Source organism: Balearica regulorum, chromosome Z (genome assembly GCF_011004875.1).
Source record: "Balearica regulorum gibbericeps isolate bBalReg1 chromosome Z, bBalReg1.pri, whole genome shotgun sequence".
Lineage (NCBI taxonomy): Eukaryota > Metazoa > Chordata > Aves > Gruiformes > Gruidae > Balearica > Balearica regulorum.
This window is the reverse complement of record NC_046220.1, coordinates 10,967,837-10,987,124: the sequence shown is the minus strand read 5'-3', so window position 1 is coordinate 10,987,124 and position 19,288 is coordinate 10,967,837. Positions and strand designations below refer to the sequence as shown.

General features: G+C 45.8%; 1 protein-coding gene across 1 annotated transcript in view; it reads left to right on the top strand.

Annotated features, from left to right (window-relative positions):
• Window positions 1–2,536: 2,536 nt before the first annotated feature.
• Window positions 2,537–19,288, top strand: part of KIAA1958 (KIAA1958 ortholog) — a 65,441-nt gene continuing 48,689 nt past the window's right edge. Inside the window, exon 1 of the mRNA XM_075739769.1 lies at window positions 2,537–2,759. The gene's annotated coding sequence lies outside the window, so the exon portion shown is untranslated. The remainder of the gene's footprint in view (window positions 2,760–19,288) is intronic.

Below are 19,288 nucleotides of genomic sequence, written 5' to 3'. Positions count from 1 at the left end.
ACATCGGTGCTTGCTGCTCACTGCCCTTCCGGTGCAGTTACTAATATAGGCAGTGAGCTAAAATGAGTTCATCTAAAATTGCAACTCTGTGCTGAAGTGCTGGTGACATTACTAGGCTAGCTGAGCTCTTCAGCAGTGCATATGATACAAAGCAGAAACCTCTGATGAAATTACAGCCCTGTGTACAATGCTGTGATGATAATAGGGCACAATGGCCAAGCAACCACGTCAGAGGTTTGAGAAGTATTTTCAAACCCTCTTTTTAATTAACAAATGCAGACACAGCATTGACCAGGGGCTGCTCCTAACAATGAAGTGAAGGAGTGAAAAGAGGCAGGGGCAGAAGGTGGGAGGCAGGTAGGTTTGGAGGCTACTTTGTTCTGTTGCCACAGAAGAGTGCGCGAGAAAAAGAGGAAATCAAAGAAAAAATGCGAAGGAGTTGGGACAAAGGAAGGAGGGATCAGAAATGAGAATGAAGAAGCCATATAAGTAAGACAGGTAATGGCTTTCAAACTGTGGCTTGTGGACTGCTTCCAAGAGCTCTGCAAAGTCGACTGCAAAAAGCAAGTTCATGTGCAATTCAGCAGTCTACATAGAAGTTATGGCCAGCAGAATCAGCTCCTCCACTGCAGAAAGGACGCGAGCAACAAGATGGAAGACCGTCAATGAAAAGCAAGCCCCTTCTGTTGCCTGACTGCACATGATGTGCCTGGTTTTAAGGCCCGCAAGGTTGCAGAGTGTTTAGGAAGTAGTTCTCTTCAGGAATTCCTTATTGACATCATTTGTGAAAATGTAACGATTTGATCTTGAAAAGAGAACTCAGCAGCCTCACCTTGGAGGCAAACAGAGCACTGGTTTGAACCACACCACCCCTGCAGCCTCTGCCTGGGAGGTGTGTTTGGTGGCCTGAGGGGTGCTGCAGGGGTGTATTCCTGAAGATCAGCCCATCCCAGCCCCTGGAAAGAACCTGTGGACACCGCAGAGTCCAGGAAGGTGGTGGTCTGGTCCTCTGTGTTGCCAGAGCTTTGACTCCAAGTCCCCGAACTAAAAGCGAGAGGTGTGAGCAGGGAGTCATGCGTTTGATCGTTACGGATGGAGGCAGACTGTCCCTTTACTCCCTGGAGTAATTGCTTCTTCCATTTAGGGTTCTCCATCTTCAGGAGTCTAACACTGAAGCCTTAATTTTAAAGTATTAAAGACCTCTGCTGAGTTGCAGTGACATGACAATGACATCTTACCGAAAATAACAAGAGCAGAAGGGATAGTAATCTTCCCCAGGCGAGGTGAACGCTGCTACCGAATTCCCCTGCAGCATCACAGGCAAACCCGGAAAGAGCATTACTTTTGGCACGAATACACTTCCAGATTGCCTCCATTATACTCTTGCATAAGCATTGTTGCCATCATAGCTAGTGGCATGTGTTCGCCCATTCAAGTTTTGCAAATGTTGGCATAAGGAAGATGAGGAAAGGAAACCTCTGGGGCATGGAGCAGCCGGCTTGGAAGGCTGACATTCTCCCAGCAGCAGCCAGGCCCATCTCCTTCTGGAGGGATGCAACAAGGCAGGGAAAAAAGCCCAACTGAGGAGATCAGCAGTTTGCTTTGGCATGTGCCTTGCTTATTGTGGGAGAACCAACACCCAGCGAAAATGCTGCAAGCACATGGTGAACCCTCCCATGATTAATTGCAAAAAAATCCTAATGTGAGTAATGTTGCTGTTGAGATCTGTAGTTGCAGACAAACCAAGAAAGTGGCAGTTTTCACAACAGATAAAATTGCAATTTTATTGCCCTACACAGACGTAGGAAGTGTGCATGTGTATGTGTGCATATACCCCACTTAAAATTAATAAACACATGGTGCTGTACCTACGATCTCATGCAAACAACTGAAGTAACGGTAGACTGTGTATGTCTGCACAAAACAATTGAGCAGCAGTTGTTTGGACACAGCTACTTTGAGTAACTCGGCTGGTGTAAGTCAACAGATCTTCATCGGAATAATTAGAATTACATTATTTTATGTCAGTTGAGAACATGTTCTTTAGTCATAGACAACCTCGGGTTTGTGTGCATGTGCTCCTCTCCTTGTTTCTAAACACTCCTACCCCTGGCGATGCAGGTAAAGGCGCCCTGTCTGCCTGTTTTCTCGCAGAGGTGCACGGCAGTCACCGTCACCCGTGGGTTTTTTTACTGCCTTGTGCCAGACAAGAAGGCACTGGTCTCTCCTCCGGCCAGCCACTCGTTGTATTCGTCCTTCCAGTCACACTTCAGCCCAGCCGCCCCGGTCTGCCCCGGCCCGGGCCGTGCGGTGGCGGGGTGGGTGTGTGGGGGTGTGGGGGTGTGGGGGTGTGGGTGTGGGGGGGTGGGTGTGTGGGGGTGTGGGGGTGTGTAGGGGTGTGTGTGTGCGCGCGCGCGCGTGTGTGTGCAGCCGGCAACAGCGGGCGGCGGCGGGGCCGGTGTGCGGGGCGGCGTGCGCGGGTGTGCCATTGCACACTTCCTGCGGTCTGTGTGACCAGGCGCCGGTTTCCGGTAGCTGACAGGAGCCGGAGCCCGTCGCTGCCTCCTCCGGCGCGGAGTACCACCGCGCAGGGCAGCGCACACACACGCACCGGGGGTGAGGGGGAGGAGGGACCAGAGCAGCCCCCCCCCCCCCCTCCTCCCCAGCCCCCGAGCAATATCACAGTAATCCCCCCCATGCAATACAGGCGATATTGCACAGTCTCCCCGCCCCACGCTCCCACGGACAGGCACCTGCAGGTACGTGACCCGCCCGGCTGCACCGTGTGTGTGCATGCGTGTGCGTGTATGTGTGTGCGCGCGTGTGTGCATCCAGCGCTGCCCGCCGAGGGGGCGGGCGATATTCCCGGTATCTCTCTTTGTGCGCAGCGGAGGGCTCTCCGGGAAGCTTCCCCGGGCAGATGCGCAGCCACCCCGAGCCCCCCACCCCCGTCCTTTCTGCGGGGCAGTTGTGCAGTGGCAGGGGTAGGTGTGCCCCCTGTGCTGCACGCGAGGTGCCAGTGCAAGGGGAGGGGGGCAGAGCAGGAGTCCGGGGGGGGGGGGGAGGGTCGGGGTTTGGCACAACATAGGGAGCGGGGTGACCCCACACACACCCATTGAATCCTCTTCCAAAATGAAAAGCGACCCTTTATGTCCCGTCCCGTCCGTCCCACCCCCCGCCCCACGGGTGGGAGGGGGGCAGCTGGGGGGGCTGCGGTTTGGGGACTCTGGGGTCTGGGGGCGGCACCGGGCGGGGGGCGGAGGAGCAGTGCCTGGCAGTGTGGTTTGGGCCCCCCCACCCCGAGAGGTTCAGACACACACCCCCCCCCCCCCCAGCACGTCCTGCAGGAGGGCAGGGGAGCGCCAAGGGGTCCCCCTTGCCCCCAGCCTGTGCAGGCAGTGGGGCACACGCTGGGAAAGGCAAACTTGGCTTGTCACCCAGACGAGGCAGGAGCGATAAGGGAAACCAGAAAACTGTGAAACAAGCTTTGAAAAGATGGTGAAGTGCAAAGGAAAATAGTGAAAACGGTGGAGAGATACATTGAGCCTTCTGCAATTTAATTCCGGCTGTCAGAAACTGAGCCAATTTCCAGGCAAAGGAATAACTGTGACACATATGTTAAAACTCACCTTCCATCTAGAGTGTTAATGGCTATAAATATCCCTTGAACACAGCTGGTTGTTCAGTAGTACTCAATCTAGAGTAAGGCTGTTTCCATTCAAGTGAATTAAGATCTGTCATAGAAACAAAACAATACATGGGGTGAAAATGAAGTCCTCATATATGCCTAGCTTTCAACATCTGAATTGTTAATCCGTGAAGTTTGCTTGCACCTGCCTACTCCACCATTCCCCCACTATCCTTCTCAGAAATGCACTGACAAATAGTGCTGCAGTGCTAAAGCTTGACTGTGAACTGCTGGAGACAGTAATGGTTTTCCTTTTTTTCTGTTGATTTGAAGAGAAATGGGACCAAGCCTTTATTGTGCTTGTTAGTAGCAGTGAGAATTTGCATAAACCAAATGATTTCATCTCTTTGCTACATTCTGGATGACAACTTTTCAGGTCAGGGACTAGGCTTGTTTTTCTTAACTTTTTCTTCTTCTTTCAACAGAGTAATCCCAAAAGGTCTTTTCAGGTCAGGAGTGACCAGTTCCTGTTTCCCCCCCCCGGGGCTGCTTCTGTTCCCCTCTGTGTATCAGAGAGCTCAGACCGACAGGGCTGTACTCATGTGGTACTGCAATTAACCTAACAACCCCAGCCAGCACCACGCTGGGGCTGCATGCCTGCCCCACGGCACACGTGCGTCCGTGCAGCCTGCTTCCAACTGCCTGGCATTACCAGGAGCCGAGCAAAATCGCCTTGGGGGTCAGATCTCCCAGTTGTCTCAGGTTGATTTTTCAACCATTTCAGGCTTCGCTAAACCTAATTTTGCCCACTTCTAAAACCACACAAAAGTCGAAGTCGGCAGTCACACAGTTGACGCACTCGCCTGCTGTCGTGTACTGAGCCTGGCACGCGACCTGGCTAAGCGATACCCACAGCCCCTCTTCCCCCTCCGCCTGCAGCTTTTCAGCAAAAAGCTGTTTTTCAGCCTTGTGCTCCAGTTTATCAGCTCTTTGAAATCCTTTACAGGCAAACTAACAAACCAACCGATAGTTTAGAAACCTTGCATTCAAATGAGTAATAAAGAGATAAGAATTGGCAAAAAGATACTGTGTGCAATAAGTATTAACAGAAAGTGTTCAGGGGATAATACATGGTCTTACATGCAGCGTAAGGCTTGTTGTGAGAGAGATATGCAGTGGAGTTATTCTTTCTGCTGTTGCCAGTTACTCACCTGAAGAGTGTAACACAGGTCGTCTTTGTATTCCACTAAAATAGCTGGGTTTCCTGGAGGTAACCTAAAACTTGTGGAAAAACTGTGTCAACTCAAGTACTTCTCCAGCCATTGTTAGCAAGCTGGTGTTTTGTTTTTTAAGCAAATACATATTGATGTTGCTCCTGTACTGATGCGTCTATGTGTGGGTAGTCTCTCTACTACATCAGCAAGTTTTCTGTAACTGAACCTACTGAAAGTTTCAAAAGCACAGTGTAATTCTGTTTCTTTCACACCATGATAATGAGTTTATAGTCACCGAGTTCCCAAAGCAGTACCAGTTTGCTTTGTTAGCTGTTCACACCTGGCAGTCACCAGGTGCACCTTCGTTAAGTGGCCACCAAACCTCACCTTGGTGCCAGTCCGACTGGGCTGTCGGGCGTCCAGCTCAACGGAGACTCTTGGAGTTTCAGCAGTGCCATCTTTCAGTATTTTCAGTCTCCTGACTTTACGCCTCTCTGCCTGCCTTCCCTGTTATAAAATACAGACATAAGAGGTCTGAAGGTCTTAAGTGTGGGCAGACCTGTAATCCCAGCCTTGGCACTCATTTCCTCAGTCCCACTGTTTTTCCACATCTGCACTCTGGGAGTGATAACCCATCCACACACAGCTCACAGAGGTGGTGTGAAAATTAACTACTGTTTGTAAGGTGCTTCACAGAAACGTATATGGCAATTAGTCCTCTCGAGGATTGTTGTGCATCTGGTAATTCAAGAGTAACTAGCTGAACATAAGGCTCTGCTTTCAAAAGTTATTGCTGCACACCTTTCTGGAAAGTAAAACAGGGTGAGTTGAAGGTTAGTGACTTAAAAGTAGTGCAGATTTTTATCAGCTTTTCTGGTTCCTTTTCTGTGAAAAATATTCAAAAAGGAGTGTTAGCTTGAGTCAAACATTTCTATGATGGATCTGCATAGTAGCTCAAAGGAACTTGAAAGACTTATACCTTAGTACTATTAATAATGAAGACGACCTGTGGAGCACAACTGTTTCATCTTCACTTACTTGACCTTGTCTCTGATTTGTTGATTTATGAACTTTATTTACTGGCAGGGTTGGTGAATTCTCTTGCAAGACAGAAATTACAGCCTGCCAGCCCTCTTGTTTCCGTGGTAACGAGTACCCCGCACAGATTCCCTAATGAGACCCTTGGCTGGCCACTGATTGTCTGCATTATTTTGGTTTGGTAATTCTGGGTCCTGAAGTAAATAAAAGGGCTTGTTCATATTACTGTCTGAACTCAAGCAGTCAAAATGGAAACAGAAATAAAAGAATAGATGGCTTCAGCATGGTGAGAATGTACTGTAGTTTAGCCTCAGTCTAAATCCCCTCTCAGGATGGGATATAAGCAGATAACGTTCAGTATTGTGATTTTTTTTCTGGGAAGGGTATGGTGAAACCCATCCTAGATCTTGAGTTTAGTTTGAGCTTTGTATACATCTTCTGAGGCTGACTGATAAGTGGGCAAAGAAGTAAGTTATTTTGCATCATCTGGGGGCTGTTCTCAATTATAGGTATTTTTCACATTTTCTGGTCTGCCAGTTTTTATCACAGGCCTTGTATTGCTGAAGACTTCCTTCGTATTACTCCATTCCCTTTTCTTATTTATTGTTTAGCAACAGGCAAGATCTGCAAACTTTTACTCAAGTACTTGACTGATGTTAGATCAGAGACATCACGTGAGTCCTGTTGGACCCAGGCATCTGAGGGTTTTAGTCCTCTGAAAAGTTACAGGAACAAAAGTTTTCCTGTAAGTGCGAAATCACAGGATTAGATTCATGGTACTCACAGAGTAAGCACTGCGACTCTCTGCAAGTTTTTATTTCCACTGCAAGAGTTCAAATTATTTTCTAAAAACAGTCACTGTACCTAAAATATTTTACATGATGATTTGTAAATAATACCTAAGATACTGGAAGAGATAAAGAGAGGGAAGAGATACCTCTCCCTTTTTCTCTCCAGCTTTGTTTATTTCATTAATTTTCCCACCCTTTTTTGTATGGTCTGCCGTGTTATTTTCCACTGTGATCTTCATTAAAGTGAGTGTCTTTGGTCAGCGTAGACAATCAGGCAAAAAAAAAAAAAAAAACCACCCAAAATGTTTTTTAAAAACAGGAACATAAACAACATACAGCAGTGGGCAAACATCCAAATGCACGTGTTGCTTGGCTTTGGCAACTGGAGTAGATAAGAAGTAGTTTTCTTTTCTTGAATCACCAGTAGTTTGAAAACTTTATTGTTTAGTCCCTTCACCTATGAACACCTGCATCTTAACATAAGAAATAGACAAGAAAGGTATCCATGCTATAATTATCTTCTACAGCAGTTTTATTCAAAATATGTGTAAAGCTGTCAGCAACAGAATTTAGTTATTTCAAATTTCAGTGGCAATCCTGTCATGGGTGAAGGCTGGAGAAAAGAAAAACCACTGATGGTTTAGTAGTTTACATTGAAATTCTTTCTTTGCTCCGCCAGAAGCAGCCTCTAAATGACCTGTGGTGCTTAACTGCATATTATCCCATCTTGACTTAAAGATCGCTGACTGGTGTGACAAACAGAATAAAACTAACTGGAACAAGTGGTGGCTTAGAAATCCATCTTAGAGGGGAAGCTCCAGTGGAAAGCTGTGAAATGGCTAAAAGCCGGGCACCACGCTGTGTTTAGGCTCCTGATAGCTGAACAACTTCTTTAGTTTTAGAGGTAGCAGCGTTTTAAAGCAGTGTTTTCCCCTGTGCAGAGGTGTGCTGGCCTGCAAACAGGGGAGCTGTGGTTGTTAAAAGCTGCTGTTGGGTTCTGCTGTTCCAGCTGCCAGTGTCAAATGCCGTTCCCTGCCCCTGTACACACATCCCCAGCAAAAAAATCAGAGTTTGTAACATGCCTCTGCTGAACCCAGCCATTTATTTTGTGGGTGTAAATTTCCATGTGGTTAAAGGCTGTGGTTTACAAGCTGGTTTGGGAAATCAATTAACAGGATGCCCAGTAGTGTCCCAGAATAACTGCAGTTACAGTTTATAAATATGTAAAGATGTATCAGATATAAATATGAATAATATACACATATACAATTATGCTTATTAATACACATATTTTTACTAAACATAAACAATATACTTTATTTTGATATTGTATTACATATTCTATATTAATATATTATAATATATTAGCATTATATACTTCATTATTATGCTACATATTCTATTCTGTAGTCAGATGAGGGAGAAAAGATAGGTCTCACAGAGAAGGTGTCTGACTTACGGGGTGAGGGAGCTGTGGTTCTGCTGGGATCTGTCCTGCTCCTGGTCCTATCCAGTGTTTTCCCAAATGGTGCAATGGAAGGAATAATGCACCTCCCTCCGTATTGCACCTGCACGGAGGATGAGGCTGGAAGGAACCACAAAGATGTGGGAGCACAGAATCAGATTTCAAAATCATCTGGACAGGTTGGAGATGTGGGCTGGAGACAGCAGAGTGTGCAGTGTAAAATGCAGGGTTCTGCTCTGTGGTAGGATTAGGGAAATGCTGAGATTGCACGCTGAGTAGCAATTTTTTGGCTGAAATTTAGTAAGTAAGTAAACTTAGCTCCATGACCAAGGTGGATAGGACAGGAAACAATAATTTTCGGTAGAAGGGAAGGTCAGGGCTAGGCATCGAAGCATTCTCTCTAAGAAAAAGTCTCACGAAGCTGTGGAATGACCTGCGAGGATGCTGCCATGGGAAGTCCTCAGTCCAAGGTTACATGAGTGTCTGTCCACAGGCAGAGAGGAACTCTGAGTCTGCTTGGGAGGAGCCCTGCTTTTTTGTGATTTTTCTTTGGTGACTAAACCCCTTGTCTGCAGGAACTTTTTCTCTAGAACAAGGGTATAATGGACATTTCCCAGCAGGGAAGAAAGACAACCAGAAACTCACGTTTTTTAATGGGAAATAGAGCAAGGGGGAAGAAAGGGCACCTATCTGAAGTTGTAAGTGACTGCAAAGCACAACCTCGTAAGGTAGAGCAGTGTCGTGTGAACGGGCCTGTGGAGGGATGTCAATGGCACGAAGAGGAAAACACCATGATGAAATGAAAACACTTTCAATTGGCATATCTTCAGCTTTGTCCTTGTCACGGTACTAATAGCTCCCTAGAAGTAATCCCGGTGCAGGAAAGTCCTTGAACAATTATAAACCTCCTCCCTTTTTTGAACAGCACGCTAGAATGGTATTTATACCTAGCTGGGCTGCAGTCAAGTGCTTCCATGTGGTTGTGCACAGAATGACAGGCAAAATTAGGGAAAGGTGAGCTTTTGGTGTGCGCTTGGTGTTGCAGTGTTTTCTTAACTTTTCTGTTTGTCTCCTCTCATTAAACCTGAAGCTACAGACCGTAATTTGTATACTTCTGGTGTCTCTGCAGTCTAAGTACAGAGGAGACGATGTATCTATGTTCTCTGATAAGCATTCTCCTGAAGCTGTAGAGAAAACCCTCATCGCCCTGTCACAGTTTGTAAAATCCGCTGCAACACACCATAAGGACCCAGCATATTTTAGCTGGTAACACTCCAAATGTCATAGCTTAAAATTTGCAAAATATTGCAGGATGAAACAACATTATTCAAACTATTCTCAAAATGTAGAAGCTGACACTTTTTTTTTAATCTTTGAGATTTTGATCCTTGCTTTTGAGCCAGTTTTGCACAGAGGATAGCAATGTACTCGTTCAGTGGAATTTTTTCTGTTCTCCATCACGTGGATTGTCCCCCTGCAGCGGTCCGTAGTCATATCAGGTCATGCCACTTTACTCTGTGAGGTTAAGTATCTGCTCAGATTTTATTGTAACTGAAAGCTTTTTATAGGGTCTTTTTTTGTGTGTGTTTAACTAGGAAAGTGAGTGTTTTCTGTCTGAAATTTAGATTTCATACTGTCTTTTTTAGCTCTGTTAGGGGGGAAGAATCATGTCTGGCTTTTTTTCTTTTTTAGTTAAAGCATATTTTAACCTTCTTATCTGTAGCTATAAAATCAAGGATGCCTTTTTAAAAACTGAGCTCTTACAGACTCAGCATCTGTAAGACGCTTAGACTGATGGACTGATGGACTCAGACTCCAGACTGATGGAGATTTTTTGGCTGGGGAGAGCTGGGTCGGATACTTTGATTTTACAAGTCTACCTTGATTTGAGGAAAAGAGGATATTTATTGTGGGGGTGAGTGAAGGAAGTTAGAAAATTGTATAAGCAATATGTATAAATCCACAGTATGTAGATTTCCGCCCCCCTTTGTCTTACCATAAATAGTCTAAGGGCTCCGTCCTATAACATATTAGATGTTATGGTGCAATCCAGCAAAACACAGGTGAATGATCCTCCCAGAAACAGAAGTACTTGTCAATGTTTGCAAATTTCAGTAGATAATTAAGTTCCGTGCATTTTTTTTCCTGTATTTTTTCCCATGTTGTCTGTGAATATGTTTCCCCTTCAGCTAGCTTTTTTGTCTGGTTAGATAATCTATTCCAAAACAATGAGACTGATTTCAATATGGAAATGTACAGCAGCCCTTCTTAGTTATGCATTCCCATGTATTAAAAAAAGGCTGTCTGGCAGAGAAAAAACTTAAAAATTTGTAAATTTGGATCTACAATTTCTTTTGGACTGCAAGAGAATACATTATACCAAGCATCGCAAATAAGTCCTGTTTTGGAACAGCTCCACAAGACAGTGGAGAGTTACTGGAATACAGCATCAGGCAATTTATATGGAGGGTGGTTATTCACCCGGCCCTTTATTTGCAAAAAACATTACACACTTTAATTGGGCTCTCGTCAATATGCTGCATCTGCTTTAATGTCCTGTGTTTGCTGTATGCATATGAACAGTCTCATAAAGATGGTTAAAATTTGTTTTGGTCTAGCCAGGAGTCAAGGAGAAATAGCAGCTCGCAGCCATATAAGAAAGATACGCACTATTAACCATTGCAATTTAATTTTTTGTGCATGTGCGTTAACATTCAATACTTTCTTGTTGGATAGTTAACTCTGTAAAGCTAAGTGACCTCTTTCCAATCAGGCGTCTCTAAAACTGTCTTCACCTCTACTGACCTCCTAGATACTGATTAAACTGTTTGGCTGTGTTTGATTAGCTTAGTTTACAGACCATTTAATTGGTGCAGAAGTATTTACATGGGATAATACTGTGAAGATTAAGATGGGGGAAGTAAAAACCTGGAACCACTTCAGCAGGTTTTATGAAACAGAGAGGTATCCACAGCATGTGTGTGTGGATTTTAAAATCCCAGGACTTGCCCTTTGGGCTCAATGATTGTTTTTTCTTCTGGAGGAGGAGTCGCTCTTGCTCCTTCAGCGGAAGGCAGTGGTTTCCCTCATTGCAGCAGTTCCTCTCGTGGCCCTACCCTGATGTCAGTGCCCAGCCCACAGATGAGATTCACACTGGGCATGAGGAATATGCTTTTTAACAAGATAAGAGCAGAGCAAATTGCTCAGTGATTTACTTCGTTAGTATCAATGCACTACCACTGTCCTAGCACAATTAAAAAGTGGAAAGTCTGTGAGTGAACACATCTAGGTATCATCTGTTCAATGTCTTTCCTTGGCTGCCTCCACCTGTGGATTTCACTACTTACCTACAGTGTGCAGTGTTGGAAGACAGGTTTTCTTGTTCTGGCATAGCTGGGGTAAATTTGGAATATGACGTTATATCCATCCTTTTCATCAAATGCCCTTTTTTCCACTATTGGTGGTCACTGGGCCGTGATCTTCATTGACATGTTCCAGGGGAATTGCCAGTCTTTTTTTTTTCCTCTCTTGTCTTTTTTTGGCAGACTGTAGCTCTTCAGAAGAAATTGGGATGACCGGTGCATATTCTCTCTCCTACCCAGGTCATTCATCAGGAGGGACTTCATTGTGCCTCTCATTCAGGAGATGGAGGAGCATCTGCCTGTGGCTGTTGAGTCTCCTGTGCGGAGGAGGGAAGTGAAGTGTTTTGCTCAAATGCAGCTTTGCCTTGGCCCTCACAGATGTTGTTGTGAGGGTTTTGGGACTGGGTTGGCAAGTCAGTAGGAGGGCTTGAAGGACACATCTGGTTGCCTTGACAGTACTACACAAATCTTCCTGTAAAATTAATGCAGCCTTTGGTAGCCTTGGGTAGGGACATCCTGGCTGTGCAGAGGGACCAGGGCATTTGTGTGGATGAACCCACTGTTCCTCTGGGTTATGTGTGGGTTGTCCGTCTTGCACAGTACACAGTTTGGAGGTACAGTGAGTGTCCTGCAGTCTTGCATGGACTTCTCATCCAGGGCTGATGTCCCAGGAGATGTGCTGGGTTAAGCAGAGGTTTGCAGTGCTGTCTGCTGCAGAAGCCTCCTCTTCTGGGAGGCTTCTGGGAGAGTTAGACCCAGGCCGCTGTGACTGACATCGAGTCCTCTGTCAGCAAAGTCCTCCTCACCCGGTGGGAAGGTCCACTGTGCCCATTGCATGCCATTTTCACGTGAATTTATACCTGCTCTCTACAGCATGCCCTATCTTGTCGAAGCCTTATTGAAGGTCAAGTAAATAAAGTCGTATAGGTCATTTTCATCTTCTTGATTCACCTTTCCTCTGTATTTAATGACAACTTTGAAAGACTCACAGCTATCAGCAGTCTAGCAGTTTTCCCTCATGACTGTTTTATGAGTGTGATCCTATCTGGTTGCATTTAAGTGCTGCACTACTTTTAATTACGGTCTGCCTTTGCAAGACACTTTCTCAAAAATAATAGATGTGTATAGCCTTTGCTGTATTTATAATTATACTGTGAGGAATTCAGAAGGATGTCAAAGTAAAATTTCTGCTGATATGACATGCTATTTGAGAAACAATGTCTTGTTTTTGTTGTGTGTGTGGGTTTTTTGCTGGTTTCAGGCGACTCACAAAGGAAAACAGTATTATCATTTTTCACATGGTTTGACCCATTAGATTGTTTCTTAGAAAGTATTTGAGTAGGCAGCAAATTGAATTCCTTTTACATTTTCAAGACACTTAAGGTAGAAAATAGAAAAGACAGCACTAGATAAACATGCTGCATATATAATAGCATTACTGCCAAGGAAATTTAATTCAGTCTTCAGTGATGGGTTTGGGCAGATGTGTTGCATTCAGCTAGAGATAAGGTAATGCATGCAGTGCAGTCTCAAGTAAGGTGGAACAGAATTAAACTGATATTTTGCATTAGTTGTGTATTATTTATTGTATCTGATGTAAGTATACAGCAGACACCTGATAATACCACCATCTGCCTGGTATCAGATGCTGTGTCTGCAGGTGTAAAGGCTAGGGTGGTGCTGTCTGGACTTTCTGTATGAGAGTTGCCTTAGAAAAGCTTTTATTTTGTAAACAACTACTTTGCAAGTGCTTTTCTGGGTAATTCACTTTCTTTGCTAAGGCTGTAGTTATGTCATTAAAAAAAAAAAATCAAGAGTGTGCGATGGTCCCAGTACTTTATCTCAATACAGTGAAAAGCAGCAGTTATGATCAACTGTTATAAGAAACAAATACTCCTGTGCTCTGAGGGTAGGAGACTGCAGGAAGACAGTTTTGGGATAGTTCAGTAATCAGAATATTCTGGGAAGGGGAAGAAAGTCTCAAGTGTTGAAAAAGTACTTTGCCTGGGTGCTTTGAGGAGACAGATGTCAGTAATATTCTTGATGGAGAATGAGAGAAGCAAGAAAGCAGCACAGAAAATTCAGGGAAGTTTCCAGCTGTTTGAGTAAGAAATAAACTGTTGCAAGAAACGATGCGGTGCACCAGATAACCTGATGGTTACGCGTCTCAGTGCTGTTGAGTTGAGAGATGAGGTGGAACTCTCAAACTTGAGTTTGCCTCAAAAGCCACATCACTCAGGACTGGTGCTTCCAGAAAAAGCTTACTCTATTTTGCTGTAAATCTCTCAAGGGAAAACCAAGTTTTGAATCAGATTCTCTAAGCAGGCGACTACAATATTCTCCAAAATGGTGCAGTCAGCAGTGGTCTGCCTTGGTCCTGTCCAGTCTCCATCCAGCTGCCCCTGAAGACCCTGCTACCCTTTGCGCTACAGAAATGTGGCTCCCATTTTACCAAAGGAGAAACTTGAGTCAGAGAGACCTGGGCTAAAGGATGTTTTCTTGCTAAAGGGCATTATGTGCAGCCAGAGACTGCTGAGCTCCTGACTGCACTCCTGGATGAGAAACACGTCTGGAGCAATGAGCCAGGGCTGCCTTGCTCTGCCTGAGAGTGCTGACAGCTACCGTGATTTTCCTTCCTGCCTGTGAAGCGATGAGCTCCAGAGGGTGAAAAAAAGATGTTGCAGCATTGGGCTCGAGCTGTGCAATCCTGCTGCATGTGTCTGCCCCAGAGTTTGGAAAGGTTTGTGTTTGAATAGACTACCTTCCCTCAAGGCTGGATGCAAGGACAAGATCTCTGTTTCTTAGGCTTTTTTCCTAATCATATGGCTGGATTTTTCAGCTTGCCCAGTAGTGTCAGGTTTATAATTAAAGGAAAACAGCCTGTTTGCTGCTGCCACTTCACCAATCCAAACCCAGAGTTGTTACCAGAGCACAAAACCACAATGACCCAGTCCTTGAGGAACAGGGACCACAGGTCTGGCGGTCTATGGTCACAGAGACACAAAATGGGAAGAATAACCTCTGCCCTCCCACCTGCACCACCGAGAGCAGCTAGGTCCTCTCCACAGTCGCATGAAAATGATTTCTTTGGAGGGGGAAGTGTGTATGAGAGGGTCACTCAGCTACAGAGCTGGGCAAAAATAACAATATGAGTTGGTAAATGCACAGCTCTGCTGGGGAATGTCATGTGCTGCAACCTGGATGAAATCTGCGCTTCTCCAGGTGGAGGGGAAAAGGGCTCAAGAAGGAAGGTGCAGGAATGGTTTGTGATCTTAACGAGTGCCTGAGCCACCGTGGTTGGCTTGCAGGTGATGCCCACAGTCAGGAGCAGGCAGAGCCCCACTGGGTTGATGCTCTTGAACTGTATGGTGGAGGACACACACGCAATAACAAGGATAAAGGAGGGGGAACATGAATGAACAGTTGCAAACCAAACCACACCTGGACAGCACCATGACCTGTCAGTTTAGCAGTGAACTGCTCCTGTTGCTTTCTTGGCTCTCACATCAGCAAGTGTGGAGTGTGGGAGTGTGGTAGAAGTGAGACACAAAATACCCTTCCCCGCAGACAGGGTCAAAGCAATAGGTTTGTCTGGTAAGAGGAGGGAACAATATTCAACAGTGTCTTTTTGGGGATGATAACTTAGCCAGTGATACCTTGAGGAGAAAGGGACTACAGGTAGGCAGCAAAAAAGATAAAAAATTGGCAATGGAAGAGCTATCCGGCACTGCCTGATGCTCGTCAGGAAATGCAGCTTGCCGTATGTAGTGCACATGGACGTCGTGCGCTGCACTACACCTGCAGCATGCAAGCTACCAGGCCTCCCTCTGCAAAGCAATATGCCCGCATTTTGCTGAGAGAAACAGAAAGTTTTTTTTGCTGTTCCTTATGGGATGTATTTGCTTGTTATGCTAGGGGAGCACAGAGTAACCTGGGCAGACAGATAGAATGCCCGTGTATACCCTGGGGCAGGACACAGTGTTTGTTCTGACAAAATCCTATTTTATTTTGGTTTGTTTTGTGTTCATAAAGGCCCCTGCAGTGCATGCTGGGGACTGAGTGGGCTGGGGGTAGGAAGGTGCAGTCTGCTGGTAGAGCAGTTTTTCAGGAACTTTTGCTTCTGTAAATGAAACCTGTGGCCTGTCTGGTTGCCAGCTTCTTCTTCACAGTTAGCAGAGAAGGTTGTCTAGAAACTGCCATGAAGGGCAATCCTTGATTTTCTGTGGTAAGGGTGGTTTGAGAAAATTTACAAGCATTGTGAATTTAATTTTACAGGTGTCTGTGCATGCACTGCTCGTGTAGAGTGCTCCCAGATGCTCCCTATCTACTGTGCGGCACGGAGAGCACACGCTGCCCCAGCTCTTGCACTTGACCAAAATCCGCCCCTAATTTCAAGACTGTGCAATCACACTAGTGAGATACATCTTGCTTATGTTAACCTCAGTGAGTAAGGAGTATAGCATGGAGTGAATGGGGAGGTGCAAGGAGAATCACGTGTGCGCCCTCATTGTGCATCACTTAGGATCTAGCATGTGACTGGCAACTGGGAATCCCACTCGGCTCTGCCATGCATGGCAGCAGTATGTGCCATGAAGGTGCAGGGCCTGGATGGGGCTGATGAAGTTGAGCCAGGCATGAAACCTTCACCTTACCTTGCACCAGTCCCTCTGGATGAGCCTAGGCATCTCACACATTTCTCTTGCCTTTATGCCTAATGGTAGAACTACTAGCATTGCTGGGGCAGTCAGATGCTGTGAGGAAGCACTGAGAAAGTTACAGGCAGATGTGAGCCTTGCTGAAACTGGCACTGGGTGTTTGGGTTACACAGTTGGGTAAAGAGTTAATTTCTTAATAGTAATTATTATAGTCAGTCTTCAACTTTCTGTGGAAGCACTTGTTAAAGCAGAGGCAGATGACAGTGTTGCTCTGATTCACTGAACAGTTTAGTCCAGTGATATTACCACTTGTGTTCTTCATGGAGATTTGTTTAAAATGTATGTGTGTTCTGGTTTTTGGGGGGCTTTTTGCTGACATTCATTTATTAAGTCAGTCTTTTCCTATGTTAACTGCTGGTGTCATAGACATTGTACATTACTGGCATCAAAATTACTCCATGCATAGCAGAAGTGGGCTGGTTGTTTTTAAAGCGTAAAACTAATAAATACAGAAGGACACCAAAACAGGGAGCCCTGAATGATACTGCTCTAGCTGAGCCCAACATTGGCTATTGCACAGCTCTGGCTGTGGTTCAGATTCCCACCGTCTTGCAGTGATAAACACCCCACATGTGCAGCCACCTGTGTGAGCAGGTCAGCCTCACCAAGCACTGCCTGCCCAGCAGCGAGGTTGTCTCTGGTGCTGTCTCCCTCTCCCACTCCTTGCCACTGGCCTGAACGGTCTCCATGCATTGGAAGGCAATGGGAGAGAGCATTTCTTCTGCATTTCTTGTATCTTCACAGGATTGGCCCAAGTATTACTTCTAATTGCTGGCACAGAACCGATGCTGCCTGCCGAATGATGTATCTGCCCCAGATACTACTCTCCTACCCACCACCCCACCCCGCCTTTCTTGTTCTATCCACTGGACTCCAGATGCGAACAACCAGAACCTTTACCTTTAAATAACTTTTTTTTTATGTCTAGTTACCCAATACAGTGTTGTTAGCTATGAAATGTTTAAGTTGCACAGCTGTGCTGCAGAGAGAGAAATCTTTTGACTGCCCTTCCCTATCTATCATCTTTCAAAGGTGTACAGCTAAGAGATTTTAATTTCTTGCGTTTTTGTCTTTGGCAGATTTATTCTCGTGCTGCATAGCTATTCTAAACACAAGCCTTTTAAAATGCTCTGCGAGGCTTTATTTTTGTTCCTATCTGTTTTAGAAGTATTCCTACGTCCGTTTGTTCCAATCTGGCAGACAGTAAGTAGGTTAAATTTAGAACCATAGAATAGTTTGCGTTAGAAGGGACCTTTAAGGGTCATCTAGTCCACCTCCCCTGCAATAAGCAGGGACATCTTCAACTAGATCAGGTTGCTTAGAACCCTGTCCAATTTGACCTTCGATGTTTCTGGGGGTGGAGCATCTCTGGGCAACCTGGTCCAGTGTTTCACCACCCTCATCATAAAAAAATTTCTTCCTTATATCTAGTATGAATCTACCTGCTTTTAGTTAATATCCATTACCCCTTGTCCTATCACTACAGGCTCTGCTAAAAAGTTTGCATCTTTCTTACAGATCCTCTTTAGGTACTGGAAGGCTGCTGTAAGGTCTCCCCAGAGCGTTCCCTTCTCCAGGCTGAACAACCCCAACTCTCTCAGCCTGTCCTCACAGGAGAGGTGCTCCAGCCCTCTGATCAGCTTCATGGCCTCCTCTGGACTCCCTCCAACAGCTCAATGTCTCTCCTGTACTGGGGCCCCCAGAGCTGGACGGAGTACTCTAGGTGGGGTCTCACCAGAGCAGAGTAGAGGGGCAGGATCACCTCCCTCGACCTGCTGGTCACACCTCTTTTGATGCAGCCCAGGACACGGTTGGCTTTCTGGGCTGCAAGCGCACACTGCCGGCTCATGTCCAGCTTTTCATCTACCAGCACCCCAAGCCCTTCTCCTCAGGGCCGCTCTCAATCCCTTCATCCCTCAGCCTGTACGGATACTGGGGGTTGCCCTGACCCACATGCAGGCCTTGTTGAACTTCATGACGTTCACATGGGCTCACTTCTCAATCTTGTCCAGGTCCCTCTGGATAGCATCCTGTCCGTCAGGTGTGTGAATCTCACTGCTTGGCTTGGTGTCATCCACAAACTTGCTGAGGGTGCACTCAATCCCACTGTCTATGTCACTGATGAAGAAATTAAGCAGTACTACTCCCAGTACAAACCCCTGAGGGACACCACTTGTTACCGATCTCCATCCAGAGATGGATGTGGCCTCTGGATGTGACCATCCAACCAATTCCTCATCCACCAAACAGTCCATCCATCAAATCCATATCTGTGCAATTTAGAGAGCATGTTGTGGGGACCATGTCAAAGGCCTTTACAGAAGTCCAGGTAGATGACATCCATAGCTCCTCCCTTGTCCACTGACGTAGTCAGTTCATCATAGAAGGCCATTAGTGGTCAGGCAAGACTTGCCCTTGGTGAAGCCATGCTGGCTGTTTTGAATCACTTCCCTGTCCTCCCTGCGCCATAGGATAGCTTCTAAGAGGATCTGTTCCATGATCTTCCCAGGCACAGACGTGAGGCTGACAGTTCGTTAATTCCTAGGGTTCTACTTTCTACCCTTGTTAAAAATGGGTGCCATGTTTCCCTTTTTCCAGTCACGATGGACTTCACCTGACTGTCATGACTTTTCAAATATCATGGAGAGTGGCTTGGCAACTACATCAGCCAATTCCCTCAGGACTCTGGGATGCATCTTGTCAGGTCCCATAGACTTGTGTATGTTCAGGTTCTTCAGATGATCATGAACCTGATTTTCTTTTACAGTGTGAAAGACTTTGCTCCCCCAGTCCCTGCCTTGAGTTTCATCCATTCAAGAGGTCTGGGAAGAGAGGTTGCCAGTGAAGACTGAGGCAAAAATGTTGTTGAGTACCTCAGCCTTCTCCTTGTCTGTTCTTATCATTTTGCTAGTCTTGCTCATCAGGGGCGGTACGCTTTCTTTGAGCTTCCTTTTCTGGCTGACATAACTATAGAAGCCCTTCTTATTCTTGCATCACTTGCCAAGTTTGGCTTCTGTCATGCCTCGGCCTTCCTGACCCCATCCCTACACAACTGGGCAGCATGCCTATACTCTT